Genomic DNA, 24725 nt, shown 5'->3' with positions numbered 1-24725 from the left:
CTATATTTATGGGTTCGTAGGAGAGCTGTATAATTGTGGTGGCGACCCCCCCAAAATTAGCAGGCAGTGCAGTACCCTGTCTGCTCTTTGCAGATGACACGTTACTCATTGCCAGAACACCTAAGAGGATCCAGAACCTTTTGAACAAATTTGCCAACGCCTGCAAGGATAGGGGGTTAGAAATAAACTGCTCCAAGACTAAATATATGACATTTAATTCCTATAAATCCCACAATGGTAAATTAATGCAGGGCACGCAAACCTTGGAGCAGGCTAAGGCATTTGATTATCTGGGAGTACGCATCAGCTACAGGCTGGCCTGGACACCACAAATTGAAAAGAGCACTTTGACCCTCCAGCATGCTGATTGTGCAATAGTCCGGAGGGCTAGGGCGTCCCTGTATCGTCCGCTCTCGCCATTCTGGAACTTCATAGGGCAAAGGGTCTAGGAGCAGCCCTATATGGGGCAGAGTTATGGGGATGGGAAATTTGAAGGATCTAACCCATGCTGAAAAGAAATGTATTATTATTATTATTATTAGGGTGACCCTGAACCTACCTGTGAATACTCCCCTCCTGCCGCTTAGAATTGATCTTGGTCTTAAACCTATTAACCGCCTTGCTATTCTTAGGGCTCTCCTGTTTTGGATAAGGATATGGACTAGTAACACACCGGTCCCGGTGAAGGAGGCCCTGGAAGAGTTAATTGCTCTGCATAAACAAAAAGGTCGTATTAAGTGGTTCAACATGATCAAGGATTGTTTTTTGTAAAACTAGGGTTGGCTGTATCTCGGAGGAGCAGGGGTCTATAATAAAATCAATGGTTCCCCTTCAAAAAAAAAAAACGGTTTTGGAAGTATATGGACTCACAAAGTTTAGAAGGTAATGCCCATGGCACTTTAACCTCCTAGTTTTTTTAAACATTAAAGGATGGTTTGGTTTTGAAATGTTCTTGGAGACATCGAACCCCTCCAGGCAAGAGCACTGTACATCCGATTTAGATACGGAGCTCTCCCTTTAAATTCAAGAAGCACCTGGGAAAATGTGTCTGTAACACCATTGTGCCCTCTCCCGAGAACCTTGATAATTTTCTTTTCTTTTGCCCCACTTATGTTGACCTCCGGAAAACCTGATAATTCCTGTCTGCCGTTTATTATCTTTTACACGCCCCAGTGCAGCTCTATGTATTTTCAGGTCAGATACCACAAGGTTGCTCGTTTATCAATTTTGAGATTTTTGCTCTTTTTTTTTTTGGTGAAAGAGGTCAAAAATGTTTCTGAGAATTTGATATGAAAATGTACATCAATTGAGTATCATTTTTATCGGGAGACTGAGGGGAATGCTGAGTGGCAGGACATTTTTGCAGTGCGGTGATCCCACAACTTTCCTACACAGATCAAGGATGATGGACTTTTTAGCTAAATTTAAGGTTTGCAGCAAATTCTTGGAAGGAAAACGTTGTGGGATCCACACAAGCCATACCTCCCTGACTCCCCTGGGTCATTAGTTTTCAGAAATGTGTGAGTTTGGTAGGTTTCCCTAGTTGGCCGCCGAGCCCCGCGCCGAAAACCCAGGTGCCCTCCCTTGCAAAACCAGTTCATTTTGAGATGAGTAATTTTGAAGTCTCCACAGTACAATTTGGGCCATTTCCGTTGCGACCGCGATACCTACCCACACAAGTGAGGTACCATTTTTATGGGGTGAAATTTGTGGTGGCCCAGTTATCCCACACAGAAAAGTGAGGAAAATGTGATTTCTTTTTTAGCTAAATGTAAGATTTGCAGGGGATTCTGGGTAGGAAAATGTTGGGAGATCCACTTAAGCCACATCTCCCTGAACTCCCCTGGGTGTCTAGTTTTCAGAAATGTCTAGGTTTGGTAGGTTTTCTTAGATGTCTGCTGAGCCCAGTACCTAAAACCCAGGTGACCCCCTTGAAATATCAGGTCGTTTTGTGATAGGTGGGCACCTTTGTTTTTGGTCCCGGGTCGCAGACATCTAGGGGAACCTAAAAAATCCAGACATTTCTGAAAACTAGGCACTCGTGGGAGTCCTAGGAGGAGGGGCTTGTGTTGATCCCCAACATTTTCCTTCCAAGAATTTGCTGCAAACCTTACATTTAGCTAAAATTTCACATTTCCCTTGATCTGTGTGGGAAAGTTGTGGAACACCGCACGGCACAAATTTCCTACCACTCAGTGTTCCCCTCAGTCTCCTGATAAAAATGATACCTTACATGTGTGGATGGGCCAAGTGCCTATGAAATGGAAGGTCCAAAAACTTGCATAGATTGATCGGGCAAAGCGGGTCCAAAAGGGCAGTTTGTTTATACGTTTTTAGGTTGACGCTAATTTGGGCACCCACACAAGTGAGGTATCATTTTTCTTGGGAGACCAAGGGGTATGCTGGGTAGTTGGAAATTTGTGCCTGTGCTGTGATCCTACAACTTACCCACACAGAAATGTCAGGAAAATTTGACTTTGTAAGTAAATTTGAGTTTTTCGGGGGATTCTGGATAAGAAAACGCTGGGGGATCCATACAAGCCACACTGCCAGCCAAGAGTCATTATACGCAAACCACCATCCACACACACACCACCAGCCAAGCACCATCCACGCACACCGACAGCCAAGCACCATCCAGCACACCACTAGCCAGGTGCCATCTATGCACACAGTCAGCCAAGCAATGTCCACGCACACCGGCAGCCAATTGCCAAACGTGCTCTCCGCCAGCTAAGTGCCATCCCTGCACACCATCGGCCAAGCAGGGCCGAACTGGGAACAGCAATCAGCCCTGGCAGATTGCTGCTCGACCAGCCCTGGGAGGTAGGGGCTGTGCTAGTAAAAAGCACTGCTCCCGCTTGTGTTACTGGGACCTGATATTGCAGCACTGCTGCAAAACCGACCCCCACTGACAAAACCACCCCCCTCGGCCAGAAAACCGTCCCCCACCCCTCCGGCACATCGTGGAAACGTCCGGTGCCCGCTACGGCCAGTCCGGACCTGCAGCCAAGCACCATCCATGCACACAGCCAGCCAAGCACCAGTCCACATACACTGCCGGCCAAGCTCCTCTCCACGCACACCATCAGGCAAGCGCCAATCTACACACACTGTCCTCAAGCGCATGTCCACCCATATCATTAGCCAAGTGTAGGTCCACACACACCAGCAGCAAAATGCCAGCCAAAGATCAGTACACGCAGAACATCAGCCAAATTCCAGTTTACTCACACACAAACTCTCCCTGGTTTCTAGTGAATTTCTGCCCCGCCTGGGTGCAGATGAGAATAAAACTATCACCAAAATGTGTGCCCAAAAAAAAAAAAGGAAACGACCCTTGCCTATGGGGCTTCTCCCTGGCATGCCCATTAACCTATTCCTGATGCCTAATGGGCTTTCTGCCCCCACGGGGATCAGATAGGGGCTATTGCACCTAATTGCCTTTCAAGGGTGCAGTAAGACTTTTTTGGCGCTGAGGGGCATTAGCATGCCAATTCTTGCAGCCACCCCCCTATGTATATAAAAAAAATCCCTGTTGCCTAGTGGGCTTTCTGCTCCCACCCTCCCTCCTCCCCTGGGGCAGATCAGGGAGTATTGCCTCCATCTGCCTCCCAGGGGGGAGAAAGGCTGTTGCAATTTTTTTTTTGGGGGGGGGGGGTTGATTGGCATGCAATCAGTTAACATTGGAGTGTACTGCCACAAATTGTACACATAAGCACAACAGGTGTCCGAAATGATTGATGACTTTGTTTCCAAGTTATGGGAGCTTGCGTCAATATGTCAGTTTGTTTGGTAAAATGATGGAAGAATTGGTACATCGCCTCCTAATCCACCAGTTTAGCAAAAAAGTACAAGAAAGGCTATGGTTTGCAAGTAATTCCTTGTTTTAAGACCCCATCACTAGTGCTAAAGTTGAAGAATCTGAAAAGGGTATGCGTGAAATGCAACATTAAGTATGAAATAATTTTGACCCACTCGCTAGAGTGGATGACCGTCTACAGGATGTAAACCCTGTAATAATTTTTGTTTTTCTTCAGGCAACAATAGAAGTGTCACTGCCAAGTCATTGCAGGAAGCACCCACCAAATTAGGCACTAGTTCCAAGTCCTGCCGTAGGCGTGGTAGCAAATGCAGACCACGGATTCAAAGACTTATGATGCTATTTGTAAAGAGTGTTGCTTGTGCAAAGAAGGGGACACTTTGCTACAGTTTGTGGAGCAGAAAGAAAAGGGCTCATATTTTTGGTTAATCAAGATACACGTGATATGAAACGCAACGTTTTGGTTGTGGAATATATTTGCACTGGAGAACATACCGTTTCACACAAAGGTGATGGGAATACACCCAGTAGGGAGAAGCAACCTATAGCCATATTCAATGGGGCAGGGAACATGTTTCACTAATGGTAGACTCTGACTTCCTGTACACCATAGTGGCGAAAGGCCTCTGTGATCTTGCATGGCCAGCAGTAGTATTGGAACTCACAGATGTGAATTGGAAAGAGGACCAAGGAGCGATTATTAGGGTGGTCAGTTTTATGGCTGCAAACATAAAGTTCAGGGATCGTAAAACAAGGGGAAAGATCAATGTTGCAGAGTCTGGTTCACCAATGTTAGTGGACCCATAAGTATGATCTCCACATCCGCGTCAATCCCAGCGCAAAAGATCAAGTTGTGGTTGTTGATGATGCAGAAATCAAATTCTCTTTTCTAAATATGATCCTGCCTTTGAAGATAGCTTGGGTAAGGTAATATGTTATAATCACAAAATCATTGTGAAAAAAGGTATGTGGTGCCTGTCAGATATGCGGCCAGGAGGGTTCTCATAGCCACATGGTGGGGCTATGTGAGGGTCTGTTTGGATTACATGTTCAGAGATGGAGTGAGTAAGCTTATGGAGGCTGAGGACTGGCTATCCCTTGTCGACCTTTCCAAACAATCTGATAAGTTGCTCGGGTTCTGCGTGTACTATTCAGACTGATTTCCATTCCTCAACATCAATGAAATGATTCTGACGTAGTATGGGGCAGATATTTTTCTGCATTGGATCTACCAAGTGTCTTCTACCATCTCGCTTCAAAGGCTTTGACTGCATTCATCTCAACCGATAATGTAACAGACTACCATTAGGCTTGGCCTACGCAGCTAGTTTCTTCGAAAGGCTTATGTTGTCTTTTTTTTTAAATGGGAAAAGGTGTATTTTTATTCCAGAATGACATTCTGGTCTTTGGAGAGACGGTTGCTGCCCATAATGGTGCACTGAAGCATGTTTTAGGCAAGATGGTGCATTCTGGGTTGAGTCTCCACAAAGACAAATGCAGATTCTTGGTGCAAGAAGTTGATTACCTAGCCTACCTTAAAACAGGTGAAGGGGCCAGGCGAAGCTTAATTTGGGAAATTCCATTGTGAATGCGGGTATGTACAAGGCAAGCTTTGGTTGTTCATGGGTTTAGTAGAACACTACTTCAAATGTATGCAGAATTTAGGGCATAACACCGAGTCTTTGAGAAGGCTACTTAGAAAGGGGAAGCGGTTAGAGTAGGAGAGAGTCGGCAAGAGGGGTTCTTAGAGATAGTGAAACCTTGATAATGGGGTGTATTGTTTACTTGTCAAAGTGGGTTGAAGCTCCTTCATGGTTGAAAGATTTGAACCTACTGTTCCCTGCTTCTCCGACAAGTTGGTCATATGGATCCTCTCTGCCTGCCAGCGCTCTGAGACCTTCGGGTGATTTATGCGCGATACAAATGTAAAAAAATGGAAATGGAATGATAAAGTCAGTTGGCTGGAGCATTTGAATTCTCATTTGCAGGGGGATTGGATGTAGGGTGGTTGTGTGTGTGTGTGTGTGTATGCTCCCTGTTAACAACGACAGCACTGTCTCTATCTACTCCTGCTTTTTTCTTTTTCCACAACTGTGTTGGTTATCTCTTTCTTTTGTTTTACCTGTGTGTAGGTGTCTGTTTCTACAAGTCAGTGGTGTTTGTGTATCCAGTGTATGTCACTTAAAGGCAAGGAAATTATTTGGAATGATTTATGGTAGAATGCTTAATAGGTAATAGAATTCCAAGTGGCTGTGTCATGGAATTCCATGCTTTTTTATCTTGGTACTGGATGTGCCCATTGTACCTGTGGTGCCTAGCCTAGAGGTGCCACAGGGTTGTTGCCTAATAACTTCTGCTTATGGGAAGATGATGTCTGTAGGAGAGTAGGGTCTGCTTCCTATGGTCACCCCCACTTTCTGCTGTGATTCTCTGGTTTTTCAACTTTAGTGTGGCTGTGGGCCTGCTAATCAGACCCACAGCCCAGCTGTTCTCTCTCTAAATTAATACCATGTACTTTAGGTACATACCAGATTGGTTACCGGGTCACCCTTGTGAGCCCCTGTATAGGGTACCATAGGTACCCGGGGCATAGGTGCACCCTAGCCCTATCAGGGGCTGCAGCATGTATTGTGCCACCCCTGGTGTGCCTTCCAAACTGACACCACCGGTCTGTTCACACAGCCTGGGTAAAGGGGTGTAATCCCCCCTTACTTAGATATTGTATACCTATATCTACCTTTATATATAGACACATATACACCTATAAGCCACTCCTATGGCAGGCCTCAACAATCCTGGAGGCAGAGGGCTAGGTTTTATGTGAGAGGGTGCCCTAGCATGAGCTGAGCCCCTCTGCAGCTTTCGGAACCATCTCCTTATAACTGTTCTATGATATAGCCATACCATATACTCTTAAGTGCATTATAATCCTTGCGGTTAATGCTAACTTTGGTTTGGCTTTATCAAAACATGTTGTGTAAGGTGTCAAACACTTTGGAATACTACCCCCGCCAATTCTGGCAGCGGAGGTAGCATTCCACCCTTCTAGAGGGAAAAGACATGTAGCTTACTGCTTTACCCGGTTAAAGTTAAACAGAGCCTCAGCATCACAAAATGGATGCTGCTGCCACAGACCCGAGTCTGACCTCCTGTTGCTGGATGAAACTCCAGCAGGGGAGGCCTGGACAATAGGTTTCCGGTCCTGGGAAGTGCTGGCACCTCCCCAGACAGGGGTTTTGTGTATTGGGGCAGGGAGTGCTGCATTCAGTGAATGCATCTAGACACTGCCTGGGGCACACAAGGTGCTCCATGCATAGCCCGGTTCAAACCAGTTGCTGGGGCACTCCAGCCCTGCTCTGGTGCAAACTGGACAAAGGGAAAGGGGTGTAACCACCCCCTTCTCAGGTCCACCCATAGGAGGGACCTAGTCAGGTAATCCAGCCCCCATCCTTAGTATAAGTATAGGAGCTGTGTCCCTGGGACTTTAGATTATCCTGGACGAATCTTTGAAAGACATATCTTGTACCTTCGACATTCCATTCTGACTGGAAGACGGAAGACATCTCCCTTGTGGTTAAAGAGTGACCACCCTGTGCAAACAGGCACCAACAGCAGCTTCGCCGGTCTGCAGTTTCAAGGCTCCCGTCGGAACCCGAAGACTCTGCGACTCAAGAACTGGACTTCCAGACTTCTCTGACCCCATCCACATCCACAGCAAAGCAGAGACCCGTGGCGGACATGAGACGTAGGACTGGACATCTTGGACATCCTGCATTTTGCTACCTGTACTCCTTTCGTGAAGCCTCAGTAAGTTGTGCATTGGGGTACGAAAAGCCCCAGCCCCGAGCACCATTTGGACCGAAGCCCAGGCCCCCACACTCCGCGAGTGTCCCGTGGGCCCCGCCTTTGCATTTGAGCTCGACGCGTCTTCCCGGTTCCTTGCCCGTTGGCTAGTGAGCCCCCTGAAGACGCCATCTTGAATTTACTTTGCTTTCCTGGTTGCTCCAGGGTTGCTCCAGCTTCCCTAAAAAGGAGAAGCGCCACAGACCTTGCTGGTCTGCAACAGAGCCAATCTCGACATCCTGCGTGGGTTGCGGTTGCCAAGGCTTGTTGGGTCCAATCCAGAGACCGACACCGCAGTCATCTAGATCCATTGTGGGACAGCTCGAATCCAGCGCCTGGTCATCGTCGATGCTTCCTGGACCTAGTGGCTGAAGAGACAAACTCACCTTCTTCACCTTCAAGCACCCGACATCGCCTGGTTCCTTCCTGGTACCTTCCTGGTCACTAGTGACCCAGACTCTGTCCCCTCTGCTTTCAGGTTCTTCACATCACCGATCCACCCTTGGATCCACCCGGACACTTTTCCTATGGTGGCCTGCAGCACTTCTTTGCAGCTCTCCATCGAAAACGACGGCGAAACCCGACACGAAAATACACCTATGCACCCGGCTTCCCTGGGTGAGATAACACGAGTACTCCGGTGCTCCCGTGCATCTTGACTCTCGAAGTGTCCTAGTTTAAAAGGGTTCCATCCTAGTCCATCCGGAAGTGTCCGTAAATTGCATATTTGTAACTTCTTCGTTTCCCATAGAAAGTCAATGGTAACCCGCGTCTGTGTTTAGACACTGCACGCGTCTCCCGTGGGCCTCCTACTTCCTAACCTTTGGATGTTTAGTGTAGCCCCAGCGATTCCACAGGCCCCATGCCTGCTTTTTAACTCTCACGTGGTACTTATACCACTTTCTTAGTATATGGTTTGTGAGGCCCCTAGGGCATAACGTATACTGTGCAACTTATCGTATATTAACTGTGTGACTTGTATTGTATTTTTATCTCTTCCCTCATGAAGAGTGCAGAGGGGTTGTGTTTAGATTAACTACATATATATTTGATATATACCTTGTGTATTCCCTTGTGTAATCCCTTGTGTATTCAAGGGTTTATATGTGGTAAAACAACTTGCTTAACTCGCCTACTGAAGTCTTAGCCTGAAGACTGCTGGTTCATGCTACCACTAGGATAGCTATCTTTAAGGTTGACTTTACAACCACCATCAATAAGGGTCGATTAGACTGGTGCAAGGTGCCCACTAGAACTAGTGGACATCATATGCAAGGCTAACTTCTCACAATGTCATTAGATCACTTACAACACCCCTCACTCTCCTTCCTTCCTTCTTGCTAACTCTTTCTTGCCAAGTGGTAAGCTGGCAGGTTGGATAGCATACAATTATTGCAGACCGGATTCTAGTTTGGTGATCGCATGGAAGACACCTTGGCAGTATCTCTTGAATCTCTACAAAACTGTACAGGTGACATGCGCCACTTCACCCGTTGGTATTTTGGTGCTTGATTTGTCTGTAGCCTTTGGCATGGTTAGCCATAACATTCTGATGGGGGTTAGCATCACTGAGATGGCTGTGCATTAGTATATTTACTTCCTCTCAGGACACTAATAGTTTACCCCTATTTTACTCTAAAGACTGGATACAGAACTGCATTGTCTCTCAGGGGTCCACACTTTCTCTAATGTTTTTGGTAAAAAAATGTTTACAAACTTGGGCTTTTTACTTTTTTCAGTTGAAAACCTTGAGAGAAATTCTTCAATTTTTTATCATAACAAAAGGGCCATGGTGGTCCGACTTACTATTGTTTTTCGTCTGAATTATGGGAATGATCTGTATCTTGCCTCCCGGAATCCCAGATTGCTAAGATTCCAGAATGTGTCTAGTCTGCTGGTAGCCAGCCTTTGCAAATTTGCTCCCGTCGCTGAGGCATGATTTCCAGTCAATCCGGGGATTCACTTAAAGACTCTGTGTTTTATTCACCAGGCTTTCTCGAATGTGTCCTAAGATGCTGTCCCTTTGATTGCTCAACACACACCAGCTGGACCTTTTACTCAGGATCTTTATTGCTTTTGCAAACTCCCGATATCATCAGGAGTGGTGTGAAAGATGATTTTTTTTATCTTCTTATGTTCTACAATTTGGGGCACCAGGCGGCTGAAGCGGTTGGCTGGCACTTGTGTGTTTTAGACTGTTGGCATTCACTTGATTTTCCAATAAGGTGTTTAGAAGGGTGCAGATGTCAGGTATAGAAGTGGAAAGGTGAGAGATGAGTTTGAACTTTAGGTTGTTGTGGAGAAGTCTTGAAAGAATGCAAAAGTTTGTTGCTCTTTTGTTGAAGGGTGTTGGTTAGATGTTGAGCAGGGTGATTGGGATGGTGAGATGGCTGCTGATATTGAGAGTATGAGGTTTACAACGGAGCATTAGGAGTGTGTTAGTTGGGTGACATGCTGTACCATGTTGAGTGTTGACTAGACTGAGGAGGGTGTCTTTTTTTTCCCCATGCCTGAGTTATCGTAGAGGTTCAAGTCGCAGAAGATGGTGGTGTCGGTTTATCTCATGGATGAGATTGTGAGGAGGTCTGAGAATTTGTCCATGAATTCCATGGTCTGTCCAGGAGGCCTGTATATTAAGTAGAAAGTGGTGGTCTCATTTACAGAAAGTGGGATGTGAGGAGTTCCATAGAGTTGAATGTTACTTGCTTAAGTGTTGCAGGACCCATAGGACTTACTGGGGACAGCATGGTCTCCTCCCTTCTTGTGGCAATGGTACTAGTACAATTAAAACACAAATCATTAATATAAATACTGAATAGGTAAAGTTGAGGAGTTGTGCATGAGGAAATCTTTCTTAAAGATGTATATGGATTTTTGCTGTTTTTGTTATTAGACCACATTGCTATAAGCCTGTCTTTAAATGTACCCTTGCTGGAAAGATTAAAAATTTGAAACAGGTGACATGTGAATTTGCACAGGCACACTTGATAACATATAGGTGAGGCCAATGATCTTGTTGCAAGGTGCAACTCTCATTAGCTTACACAATGATATTAAATGTAGCCAGTGTTATAGTGCACACCATATGCTGAATGCTACTTTAATAAAAAAGTGTTCTTGTACCGAACTCTGACTCTTTCAGAACGATGAAAATAAGCTCAGTCTGTCTTCCAACATATCTTTCTGTCATTTAAGAAAGCTTTTTGAAGTGGGACCTTAAACCTCAGAGTTATTTTACTAGAACTCAACCTTCTATATATTGTAGTAGCAATATATCTTGAGGTAGCAAAAACAAATGTTGGAAAAATCTATTAGGGTATTGTACAATACGTGGCTAACAACTGGTGGACTACCCTCTCAGAAACGAAAGCTAGGGCATGACATATGATTCGAGTGATTTCACCATTGAGGTAAACTGAGCATGGATATTTTTTGAAGAGAATAAACGCTATTGGTGATTGGGTAGGTCTTTGCATGATTGATTTTCATACAATTACACGTCTGGTTACGTTCCCATGGCATACACAGCAGAGATGCTGAACCTTCTAGCTATCACTGTTGAAATAATGTTATGAAAAAGTATTGGATTGTTACATTCTCACGATTAGCAAATTGAATGTATTTACTTCTGAGGTCAATCCAAATTTAGGTTTTATTAAAATCCTGTTAGACAATCATTTTTTTAAGTGTGCTTCAAAATGTGCAGTTTTTTTTTTAGGTCTCGCCTGAGCCAGTGCATGCGCTGCTCTGGCGCGATTTTTAGTAGGTGGGCTTTTAAAAGCTCACCACACGCTTTCGTTTGTGGCCTAAAGCTTGCGGTTACGCGCACAGTTACGCGCAGAGGCGCCATCTGGCTTCCTCCCCCGACATAAAGAGTAAAGAGCTGCTGCTTAGCGCGTGCGTGCACTCCCCCCACCCCTCCCACTTATTTACTTCTTTAAGCTTCAAGGCTCAAGCCTGCCCAGCTGTAAAAGTTGTCTCCTGTACCGATATTCCATTTTGTAACTTACATAATTGTGCTATATGCTGCAAAATGGTTTACGCAAAATAATTAACTACATAAATATACTTAAACAGCAAGTCGTTCAGCCTTCTATTCCAGGATCAAATGGCTCAGTGTGTTTTAAATTGCACTGTTTCCTGGAAAATGACCCTCCAGGCTATGTATTGTTCCAGTCCAGAACAGTAAAGAGAGTGCCTACGGGTAATTCTGACTAGGATCTAAAGATGCCTGTGCCCACATTCTTCGAAAGAGTATCCCAACACCCCTTCCACTCACCCCCTTTCCCACCCAAAGTTTGGTTTTAGGTGCGCATCTGCTGACTTTAATTCCATACAGGTATTAAAGCTCAGCTGCTTTGCAACGTGTAACACTTTAAAAATGTAAACATTTCTTCTATGGCGTCTTAGAGCTGAGATGATGCTCGACCGTGAGCGCAAGGTGGGCTCAGAGAGGCGTCTCTTCTCCGATCCTCTGATCCAACTCCACCCTGCTTTAACTCTTCGCCGGTCGCATTTTTCGCCACCCTTCCCTTTCTTCTCCCCCTCATCTCTGCTCTCCGCTCCCCTTTACCGGGCTTCCTTTTCGTCCACCCCTTTCTTTCCTATCTTCGTTTCCCTTTTCCATACCCGTACCACTCCTCTTGCCTGCAGGGCCTTAATTAGGGCAGGTTAGGTGTTAGTGGTGTCTTCCGGGAGGTTGTGCCATGGCCGTGACCGAGGAACAAACCAGCCCGGGGAGAGGAAGCAGACGGATGGACTTTTGGCAACTGTGAAACATTAAACAGTTGCATGGCTAATAGAATTTTGTTGCGCTACTCACAGTGAGGCTATTCTCTACACAATGGCACATTCTTGATGCTCATTTGGCTTTTCCTCCTTCACGGTGGCCCATATTTATATGCATTGAGCTTGATATGGTGAATTTGAATTCTTCCTTCTTTATGGCCCATAATTAACGCGTATTGATTTCACTTTCTCAATCATTAGTGGACCTACTTATTGTGAAGCGATTTCTAAATGCAGTGATTCTCACATGGCGTTTCTTTACTTGTAGAATCCACTATCCCTTAGTGGATTATCCGAGCAACTACCTGGGTGGCTCACCCCTGGCACCCTTAATTTTTGCGTACTACCTACCTCTGGGTAAGACCCTACGCCATTTCCTGGACCCGTACACACATGTGCTTCCTCCACCCTCTCTCTCTCTCTTCCTCCAACCTCTTTCTACCTCTTTCTCTACCTCTCTCTCTCCCTCCACCCTCTCTCTCCCTCCACCCTCTCTCTCTACCCCTCCCTCTCTCTCTCTACCCCTCTCTCTCTCTACCCTCTCTCTCTCCCCCTCTCTCTCTACCTCTCTCTCTCTACCCCTCTCTCTCTCTCTACCCTCTCTCTCTCTACCCTCTCTCTCCCCCCCTCCCTCCCCCTCTCTCTCCCCCTCTCTCTCTACCTCTCTCTCTACCTCTCTCTCTACCTCTCTCTCTCTACCTCTCTCTCTCTACCTCTCTTCCTCCACCCTCTCTCTCTACCTCTCTTCCTCACCCTCTCTCTCTACCCCTCTCTCTACCCCTCTCTCTCTACCTCTCGCTCTTCCTCCCTACCTCTCCACCCCTTTACCTTGCTTCCTCTACCACTCTACACCTCTCCCTCTCTCTCTCTCTCTACCTCTCTCTCTCTCTCTCTCTCTACCTCTCGCTCTCTACCTCTCTTCCTCCACCCTCTCTCTCTACCCCTCTCTCTCTGCCTCTCGCTCTACCTCTCTACCCCTTTACCTTGCTTCCTCTACCGCTCTATACCTCTCCCTCTACCTCTTTCTCTCTACCTCTCTCTACCGCTCTCTCTCTACCGCACTCTACCTCTCTACCTTTCCTCTTCCTCTCTCTCTACCCACCTCTCCCTCTCTCTCTCTACACACCTCTCTCTCTCTACACACCTCTCTCTCTACACACACCTCTCTCTCTCTCTCTCTCTCTCTCTCTCTCTACACACCTCTCTCTCTCTACACACCTCTCTCTACACACACCTCTCACTCTCTCTACACACCCCTCTCTCTCTCTCTCTACCCACCTCTCCCTCTCTCTCTCTACACACCTCTCTCTACACACCTCTCTCTCTCTCTCTCTCTCTCTCTCTCTCTCTCTCTACACACCTCTCTCTACACACACCTCTCTACACACCCCTCTCTCTCTCTCTCTACACACCTCTCTCCCTCTCTCCTCTCTCCCCCTCTCTCTACCCATCTCTCTCCCTCTCTCTCTCCCCCTCTCTACCCATCTCTCCCCCTCTCTCCGTCTCTCTCTCCCTTCCTCCCTGTGTGTGTCTCTCTCCCTCTCCCTCTCCCTCTCCCTCTCCCTCTCCCTCTCCCCCTCCCCCTCTATTCTAGGCTTCCTAAATTTCGGAAGAACATACATTGCAAATTACGCAGAAAGGGTCAAACCCCTTTATGATCTAATAAAACCAGATTTTAAAAGAACCAATTGGACTCAAATACACACAGAAATTCTGAGATCCTTACAAACAGATATGTTAATTAAAACAAAATTAGAAACACGTGATAACACACGCAATCTTGTGATTCGAGTCATCCCAGGAAGATGCGGATTCACATACCTGACCTCTAATGAGGGAGAAAAGGTACCAATTGCATTCAAATCACACTTGTACACTAAAGCTGAAATGAAATTTAGCCCAACGGATAAAATTCTTACTGCAACACAGACAGCTATAGCAAAAGAACGAGCCCTGGCACAAGGTAAACGAATAATAATCGTGACACCGGTACCAGCCCTGGAGGCGGTAACAAAGGCAAGCATTCCGAATGCTAAAGCACTACATCCAAGGTGGATACAGTGGGCTAATTCTCTTGCTGCAACAGACGTAGTATATGAATTTGATCCCAATTTAAAAACACAAGAATTTCTCCAATACGAATTCGAATGTCCTCCGCCGACCGAAATTCTGCCTCTAGATCATTACGGCTGTATAATATATACAGACGGATCAGCACAACCCGCAGTGGGGGGTAAACAAGCTTACAGTGCTGCGTGCGCGATTGTTAAAGGTCGCTGGCACGAAGGGAAATTTAAACCAGCTATCACCAAAACACAATCTCTGGGAGATTGTACAGCTCAGCGAGCTGAACTACTGGCATTCAAGATGGCGCTTGAAAATACCGATCGAGAATTCCCCACACTCATAGTGTGCGATTCGTATTATTGCGTTCAGTCTTACAATGAATACTTGCAGATCTGGCTTCAGAATGGTTTTAAGGATGCAAAAGGAGGCACAATCAAGCATAAAATGCTCTGGGAACAAGTAGTTCTTTTACAGAAAGAACTACCAAAGACTCACGTGATACATACACTGAGTCATCAGCGTGATGGCGTTCACGTTGCAGGGAATTCATTGGCTGATGAGGCCGCGAAGGCAGCTGTGCAAACGGCTTCCGTAGCTGCCATCACACGGTCGAAAACAAAAATAGACAGCGAGATATTACAAGCTGTCAGCGCTACAGAAAAGGATTCGATAGAAACACTCCCGAAACGCTTTCCAGTAAAATACTCATACATAACTGATGCAAATAATGTTCCGTTTGCTCGAATCCCTGGAGTGGGGGATAGGGCAATTCCAAATATGGAACATAGGTTAGGACTAATAATAGCGGCACACGAAGGGCTCGCTTCTGTACATGCTGGCGTCTCAGCCACAGTATCATTGTTAAAACAGAGATACTGGTGGCCACAAATGAGAAGACAAACAAGGAACTATGTTTTAGAATGTGAAATATGTCAAAGAATGAAAGTATCAACGGTGAGACGACCAGCGCAGACGCCCCTTCTAATCTCAGATAAACCATTAGCCTGTGTTTATCTGGACCACTGTGGTCCCTTACAAAGGGATGGTAACTATAAATATTTCCTGGTCGCAGTGGATTCATGCACGAGATTCATATGGATGTGGCCCCAGCGATCGGCTGACGCCAGAACTGTTATAAAAGATCTGCGAGTCTTTATCGGCACATACGCAATTGGCATGCTGCATTCTGATCAGGGTCCTGCTTTTAGCTCTCGAGCTTATAAGGAGGCCATGACCAGCATGGGCATTGCATTGCGGTACTCTTGTCCATTTCACCCTGAGGGGAACGGAATTGTAGAAAGAAAAAACCGTGACATAAAGCAATCTATAACAGCAAAGGTATTAGGTTCGGGAGCTGGGTGGGTCAAACATCTAATAAGTGTCCAACGTAGTCTAAATAACTTGCCAAGAAATTCTCTGAAGGGATTCAGTCCGTACGAATTATTGTTTGGAACTAGGATGTTAGTCTTAGATCTTGACAGTCAGACTTCAGTGGTGAAGGAAAAAAGCTTTGATATCAAAGATCGTTTGGCTATTTTACAGGACTTAAACAAAACAAGAAAAGACCTGAGCAACATAAAGTTGAAACAGCAGCCAACAACCACTGAAGAACCACCACCTGTCCCAGCAAGACCTGTCTGGATTCCAAAAGTCGGGGATCTAGTCAGAGAAAAGATCGCGGTAAAGAAGGAATTTGGGCCTTCTTACAGAAAAGCAGTTCCTGTCTTGTCTATCAACGGGACAAGATCAGTTGTACTACCGCCGCTTGCTGGTAAAAAGGAGAACCGAGTTGTATCCATCGACTTGGTAAAACCACAATCATGTGGCCGATAACAAATAGTAGGCCAAGTGGACTCCCGATAAGTAGCAGAACACCAAGGTTTGCTACAAATACAGAGGTCCAAACTAAGAGGCTAATCACATTCGAAACGCCTACAGAAAAACAACAAGGACTATGCAACAATGCATTGGAACTCAGACCTCTAACAACCCAAATAAAAACATTTAGTAGAGACACACCGACCTACAATGAAGTAACAAACGAATATGCAAGAAACAGTAATCCTGAAGCAATTGGAACAATTGACAGAACTGCATCCGGCTACTTCATAAACTTCGATGATTCCTCTGAAGACCTAAGTGAATCAAAAACACAGCCATCATCAAAAACCTTTAAAGATAAAGCTAAAGAACTTTTGAAACAACTGAAAGAAACATATCTGATTTCTCCATGGATTGAATTTTGGGTGGGCTTCGGTGCATTTATCCTCATACTTTGGCTCATCATGATACTAACTTTGGGACGCTTCATTGAGGGAATATATGCTAAAATGGACACAGCAAGTCAGAAAATCAACTTGATCCTCAAACCACACACATCTTCACACGTCGAGAAAAGAGAACTTTCTTCAGTCAACTTCACAGCCAATCCTATACCAGGTGGGGTAGCATGGGACAATACTGACTACGAAATTTATGGTCCGGTTGAAATCCTGAAATATCCACACCAAATCAAGATCTCGTTAAGTGACTTTGTAAAACCAAGCTCATTTGCTGATGATTGGGACTTTGAAAACATAAATGATATGATGTCTGACTTAGTGATGTCTGCTAAATTTACCAAACATGATTATTTGCAGGGTTCGACTAATTATGATAGTATGTACTGTTACAACCACTATGGTAACCATTTTCTACATAAATCGGCACAACCTAGAAATGTTTTAAATTATAATCAATGGGAACATTGTGCGACCCCTCCAAAAGGAAGCTCAAGAACCTTTTACGACAAATATTCATACTTTTCAGGGTTCAACACAAGTAATGCTGAAACATTTTATTTCAAATTGTCAAATAAGACAGGGACAAAGATCATGCTAACAAACACGAAATTGATATATTCAGACTCATTTTTTGAACAAATGAATACTTTTGGTTTTGATTATTGGGACAAAAATGTTGAAGTAAAAAGTGTTTGGGGTACAAAAGAATGGCAAGTACAAGGTATAGAATCATTGTTTAGAGCCTGCATGATCCCAGAACAAATTATATTTTTGAATGACACTGTTCAACAAACCACCTGTCTTGGCTTAGCCAAAATCAAAGACTTAAATAAACCGTCTATTCCAAAGCCAACAATGGACAGCAATAGCTCTACAGATGAAGAGATAGACGTAAACTATGTATTAAACCAAAACAGAACACATCCTGATTGGAAACAATGGTTGATCTGGCCCACAGATACTAACTGTCAAGATAGATTCCTGAACAAAACACAGGGGTTCACATTGACCAGGCCAGACCCTAGATATTCCCAAAGACAACACCCAGGGATAATAACCACCTACAGTGTGGGCAAATTATGCCTTCAATGGCTACAAACTTCCACTCTGACAGAAATTAAGCAACACCTAACTTTACTTACTGATGGTGCTGACTTGCGTGATTTCATTATGGGACCGCGCAAACAGCGTCAGAAAAGTTTCATAGCAGCCTCTGTATATGCAGCTTACAACGAGGCCTGGAAGGTGACTCAAATTGAGACAGCAGAAAGAATACGGGAAATTGACCGTATTAATTTGGAAAAATCACTTTCTGTAGTGGACAATGGGTTAATGACTCTGTCCTCCAGAATTCTTTCTTTGGACAGCGTTGTGTCTTCAGCAATCGACATTTTATCGCAAGACTTACTGTTGTTACAACACGGTCAGTCTCAATTGCGTTCTATTTTACAGCTTGGCTGGACGTTACAAAATCTGCGTTCAGGCTATGTACCTTGGCGTTTAATCAACACAACGTCACTATTCAATATCTTTAACCTTACTGATAAACAAATCAGTATGGCACAAAAGGGTGCTGATTATACAATCCTGAGCATTGAGAAACTCGAGAGATTACCAGTGACAATGTCAGAACGACCTGTCAGTGAATGGATAATACATGGGATAATTAATATTCCAATATCAACCTTCAGGTTTCAATACTGCCAAAAATATATACAGGCTGGCATGTACGAAAAATTGGGAAAAGGGTACATTAAGACAACATGGAACTTGCCCTATTCACATGCATGTGTCAGTAATAAAGGACAGAAAGTGTTTCTTAGTGGCAATAATTGTGCGATGTCACTAAGCGGTACACTTCTGTGTAATGGAATTAGTTTGCATGGAGCCTGTGAAGGGAACTCGAATAACCTTTCATGTCACCAGCTAGGCACACCTGCAACAGAGATAGAACCATTCTTTCAAAGACTCTATAATGGGAGTTACATTCTAATTGTGGACCGCAGATGCTGTAGTCTTATGCCCGGGACTCCTTATCTCTAACTACGACTGCGAAGGTCAAGTGCTGTGGACGCTTATTGTTCCCCAGCTCCTTTCCAGACAGGGAGGCAAGGGCATGGCCCAACTTGAAAATTACTTCTATTCGAATAGACACTTTAAGCAGAATGAAAACAGTGCTTCTTCAGACGCCAACCAGGCTCACGTCATCAAAAGAAACGTATGATCTCCTAGTCGCAAGGACGACTGCAGAGATTCACTCATTGTTATCAACTAATTCCCCCATACATTTCGCAGAAATCCTGAATGAAATCTTAAATATTTCTGATACCAGTGGAGTCTCAAAAGTATTTAAGACAGTATTTTCGATGGCATTAACACCATTCAAAGCCATACTGGGTATTTTTCCAGACTTCGTCCATTCGATTTTTGGCGGACTTCCCCTCATTTTGGGACTAATTGCAGGAATTCTATTCTTAGTCCTTATATTTCGTTATGGCAAACCGTGTCACAGACAAAACACCTGCGACAAGGGAAGAAACAATCCGAGCCATTGGATACCGGGACCGGATATCAAAAATCCTGGGACTAACCCGGCTTAGAGACCTGAACATGACTTGGTTTCTTTCATTTCGACCAATGTGGCATCGATGTGTTTTACCTGTATTAAGGTGCATGCTGTGCGGAGAAGAATGCGTGTTGGACACCTGTCTGACGCTACAATCGGATGCGCCAATGGATGCAGAAACATTGTTGAGCCCAATAAAGGCTCATGCTTTGTGCTGCCCTCAACGGCTGCCAATCCTGATGACGGCATTCGTGGAGACTTCACCGCTACGATTAAGGGGTAGTGAAGTTCAAGATGAAAGCAGCATTGATCAGGTACGACCTTCTGTCAGCAATACTAATCAAAACGTCAATGGAGACAATCATGCACATGAATGCATGGTTACATCCTTTTCCGAGTTAGTGGAACTCTCCCAGGAAGCTGTTGACAGCTTTTTCGACAGTCTAAATGATATGATGTTCTCTCCAGAGCAGAAATAGAGACTTTTGAGCAAGCTAGCACACGGCGTTTCCTGAATTTAGCCTTCAACTTTAATAACAGAATACCATGAACAATTTTTCCTCCAGTTCACGGACAGCAATTTTTTCAGCCGCCCCAACATATTTTTACGATTTTTTCGGGACACTTATCTTCTGCTTAAAGTAAGAACTATTCTTAGAGAACTAAAATTTCTATTTTTAGATACTTTATAGACATTAGCTGCCCGCTGGTATGTTCATAATTATTTTATTCTGTGATGGAATGGTCTCGAACTTTTTCTTCTGTCTTAAGAGCCATTTCATGTGTAATTCTCATATTCGATTAGTAATAATGTATACATATGCTTGATTACTTTGGCATTATTCTACAGCTTGAGTGCATATAATACATGTGACTATTTTTTCGTATATTAGATAAATTCGAAATGCATAATATGTATTTTGGGGTGGTAAGGTATACACAATACTCTACAGTATGTTTTACTATGCCTAGATTCGTAAATATGGCCATAGTTAGCGTGGCGTGGGTGTGATGTATTCCTATAGGTTCTGTATCGATCCCCCTATTCCTGACCCTGTTCTGGTTAACAAGTTAACTAGCAGCCATCCCATGATGCAGAAACCGTTCTCTGATTAAGCCACACCACGGCACAGGAACGTGTTATCTGATTATGTCATAACGCTTGCCATCTAATTAGACAAGCGATATTCCTCCAGCCCCTGATAAGGCATACGGAGTTCTCAAAACAAATCAAACCTATGACACCCTGGGAAAAACCCAGCGGCCATTGTTTTGATTTCATCGAGAACTTCAGCAAAAGAATGTGCTAACGACCAAGTCGTATGACATCCTTATTGACGTATCTATGTCCATCCTTACGTCAATCTCGGCACCTTACAGGTATAAATATTACCGGTATTGCCTTAAGCAAACACACGCGGTGGTGACGAGATCGTAGCAGCCAGACTTGCCGAAGCCCAGAGCAGAGCAGACCCCGCTGGCGCTGCCCCGCCTTCCTGACGCGCTGAGAACGAGACGCTGCTTTCTCCTGCCGAGAAATCCAGCTCCGGCGCTTCCGGGTAGCCCTCGCAGGCAGCCTGGAATATCGAGACCAGAGACGAGAGATACCATCCCTCATTCATCCTAAATTCCAGGTACAGAACTGAATAACCCCTCGCAGAGAATTCTTGAGTCAGTCACTTGGCAAAACAAACTTAACTCAAACTACTACTTTCTATTCCCGCCCACGTATTAGGCTTAGGTCAGGTACACCGGGGTAGGCGTAGTTAGAAACACCAGTTGAGTACGATTAGTCAAATGTATATGTATATATATATATTTTATCCATTTTAAACCTGCATATGGCTTAGAAACCATATAAATGTTTTTACAGTATTATTTTATACTTCTGCTTTTATTGTATGCACTTTACTTAACCATAAGTATTGCGATAATATCGATCCATTTCTCTTGTATGAGAAAAGAGACTGATCAATAAATACCATCTTTTATTGAACACGCCCGTCTCTTCCTTTTCTCTACATTCTGGTGAGACTAAGAATGCACATACTGACTGAGTAAAATAAGTTGTCTTTTGTTTTCACACGACTCTGGAGATACACTCTTGATTAGGGGAGAGCAAAGTTGTCATGTTCTATGGTTGTCAGAAACTAAATCCCTTCTTGTCTATCCAGGGAGGTTCAACTCCTCCTTGCCTATTCGAGAAAGTTTCTAGTGAACTCTGAGCTAGCTGGCAAACCCAAAACTTTAAGTCTAATATCGACAATAGAAGACCTAGTTAACGTCTGGTCTAGGCCTATACTATTGAAGGTATTATTCCAATGCGCAGAGCCTATTGGGATAATAGGAACTACACTACAAAAGGAACCACTGCAGGTTTGTGTTTAACCTTATGATCACAATTTGAATCCCAGAAAGACTTTTCCCTCTTTCATCCTTCTCTGGTCGATAAAATAAATACCATTTACTTGGGCAACAATAAACTTCTGTTATTAAACGCCAAGAAAGTGGAAACGCTTACGGGTAAATGTGTGCCTCACAGATAAACAATATGCACTGTACATAGTTGTTTTCAGCTTTATTTACTACACGCGTAGTCCCAGAACAACCGGGGAGTTTTTTTAGAATGCCAGGACACACATTTTTCAGCAACAGCATGATTAAGCAATGTCTCCATCCTCGAGGCACAAGAGCAGCCCTACCCGCCTATTGTCATTGTGTATGTTGGCTGATTGTCACATACAGAATGACAGTGGGCCAGTTTCAGCTGTTACAGCATGTGGTGGGCCTCCTCCTGCCACGGTCTAGGGCAGGGCATTCTGTTAGAGTTAGTATGTACAAAACAAATGGACAAAAACGCCCATGCTGCTACATGCCAGTTCATGTAAAGAAGCTGGCCAAAGAAGTTAAAAAGAAGAAGCTATAGTTCTTACACAGTTTCATCCTTTCAGAGCTGAAGCATTTTTAATATTATATACAACGAAACCATAGTTGCTGCTTTTTTATTTATTTTATGCAACTAACATCCATTGACAAAGCCAATAGTCTTGACTTGTTGTAGGTCTAATGTTACTGGATGCAATGATAGAAACAGAAATATTCCAACCGGGCGGCACATTATGCTCAGGACATATTTTTAGCTTAGGTGTTTTAAGCCATGCCCTTAATTGCATCAGACACGCTCCTTGGAGAGACCCCAGTCTTTTCATTCCACTTAAAGCCCTGGAAACAACACCATGTCACAGTCACCTCATGTCCTGGCACTGTGCATCATTCATGAGGTATGACTTCCAAGTTTTCAGATTGCCTTTGTGCAGGGGCATAGTTAACCCACCCCACCCCACCCCTTGCTTTAGGAACTACAGCAAGGGTGACGTTCTTTATGGGCCTCTTCTGTCTGCAACTCAGTAGACTAAGGCTTAGCTCATAATTAATGTGAAAAGGTGGGTTAGTGAAAAAGTGAATTATTGAGTAAATGGCTGGATGGATTATTGAAAGGAGCCTAAATCGCCACTAACCTGGGAAGATTTGTGAAGAACTCGCCACACTTCTTTTGCACCGAGACCAGACCAGCTGTAGGAGCAGAGTCCCCCCCCCGCCGCCGCTTTCTTTCACCAGAGCGGCCGCCGAGCGGGGGGACTTCAACCCCCAGGAGCCTTAGCGGGGGCGCATCCAGTGACGCGCAACAGGCGCCAGGAGGCGCTTAAAACATCAACACCCCCTCCGCGAAGCGGGACGCGAGCGGGACACAGCGCGGGGCTAAGCCCGGGGAAAGGGCGGGCCTCTACGGCCCTCAGCGGCACGAAAAGGCCAGGCAAGGCCATCCCCCTGATAATTCCTTTATCAAGTTCCCAAGGTACTGTACCTGTTTTAATCAAATATTGTGGAACATTGCTGTACATTGTCAGTGAACATTCCTGGACCTTAGTTATTGTCTGCACCTGGTCCATGATTTGATCGGAGTAGGAACCTGCCTACCGTTGTATGGTAGTATTTCTCCCCCATCTTGTTAGTACTGTGTAGTGTTTCCGTAGGTAATTTTGTGAGTGTCTTCTAGACTCTTGATAGCATCTTAACCCTGCTGTAAACATGCCTAAAAAATTGGCGCCTGTAGTCACAGAGTCACTTAACACCTTAGATTCATATCTAGTACAAGTGGTCAATAAGATTAACAATGAAAGAAGGCAATCCTTAGGTTTGAGCCAATCACCAGTTTTGCTCCCAGTGAGTCCTTCCTCCAATGCACCAATGTCTGACACACCATCACTAGATCCTATCACATATATACCGGACCTTAATTCCCAAGATATTGGCAATGATGATGGAAATTCAGATCTGCTAGTCGATTTGTCAGTAAATGCTGTGTCAGACTCGGATCAACAATTAAATATTGTAGTTGAAGTTCCCTCACTCCCATCGCCCGCAGTACGGGCCATGAGAAACTGTAGGAAATCTCAGCCAAAACGTGGGGGAAAACAGCTAGGAAGAAAAAAGCCGACCACTCCACCTAGGCGTAAAGGGAAAAATGTGGAGTGTGATGTTGATGTCGAGCCAAGTCACATCATTGACGACGACCTATTCAATAGGATCTCAGACATGATAGATATGAAAATCAGGACTATCATTAAGCCATTGATTGGGAAAATAGACTAACTGCTGAGGTGAAAAAGATGGGTGGGTCGCAAAGTAAGTTGGCTGATGAATTGGAGAGCCTAGTTACTCATGTCACAAATCCGGTGGCCATAGCTGGGGAGGACACTGGTGCGGACATGGGTCCTATGGAAGGCCAAACACAGTCTATCCCGCCAGGGCAGCTGTTACCACCTGCGCCACCTGCGCCTTGCCAGGAAGCAGTAAGAGAGTCCTCCACTCTATCATCTGTCGAGCCAGCACCACTGCATTTAGGGGATGACTCACCACAATTTATTATGGAAGCCTCATCAGTAGTACTTGTATTGGCCAATGTCCCTGCTCTATCACATGGTAAAATAGAATCTAGCCAAGGTCTAAAAGATAAAGCCCTACACTAATGATATGCATATGGCATATCAAGGGTCTGACCAACTAGCAGGGGAGATTGTAATGACAAGGAGGGTACAATGGATTGGGAATAAGCCAAAGAAGTTTAAGGGGGACTGTGTAATATTAAACTTTGCTAACGCAGAGGTACTCCCAAACATCCTGTCTAACATCTTTCCCCCCCAACAAAGAAATGGTTCTATAATTCTCCTTACCCTGAAATTCTTTTATAGTGAGAACCAGTTTGCGACCTTCCCCAACATTCCTAGACCCAGAAGGAATACAAAAGTTACTAATTGGGGAGGGGATACTAGACCTAGATATAATAATGATTGTT

General features: G+C 44.6%; 1 protein-coding gene across 1 annotated transcript in view; it reads left to right on the top strand.

Moving 5' to 3' along the window:
- DPY19L4 (dpy-19 like 4) overlaps positions 1-24725 on the top strand; it is a 672410-nt gene that overhangs the window by 23750 nt on the left and 623935 nt on the right. The window lies entirely within an intron of this gene.

The sequence above is a fragment of the Lissotriton helveticus genome, chromosome 4_1, assembly GCF_964261635.1.
Source record: "Lissotriton helveticus chromosome 4_1, aLisHel1.1, whole genome shotgun sequence".
In the NCBI taxonomy this organism is placed as follows: Eukaryota; Metazoa; Chordata; class Amphibia; order Caudata; family Salamandridae; genus Lissotriton; species Lissotriton helveticus.
Note: the sequence above shows the minus strand (reverse complement) of the source record. Positions and strands in the feature narration are given on the sequence as shown.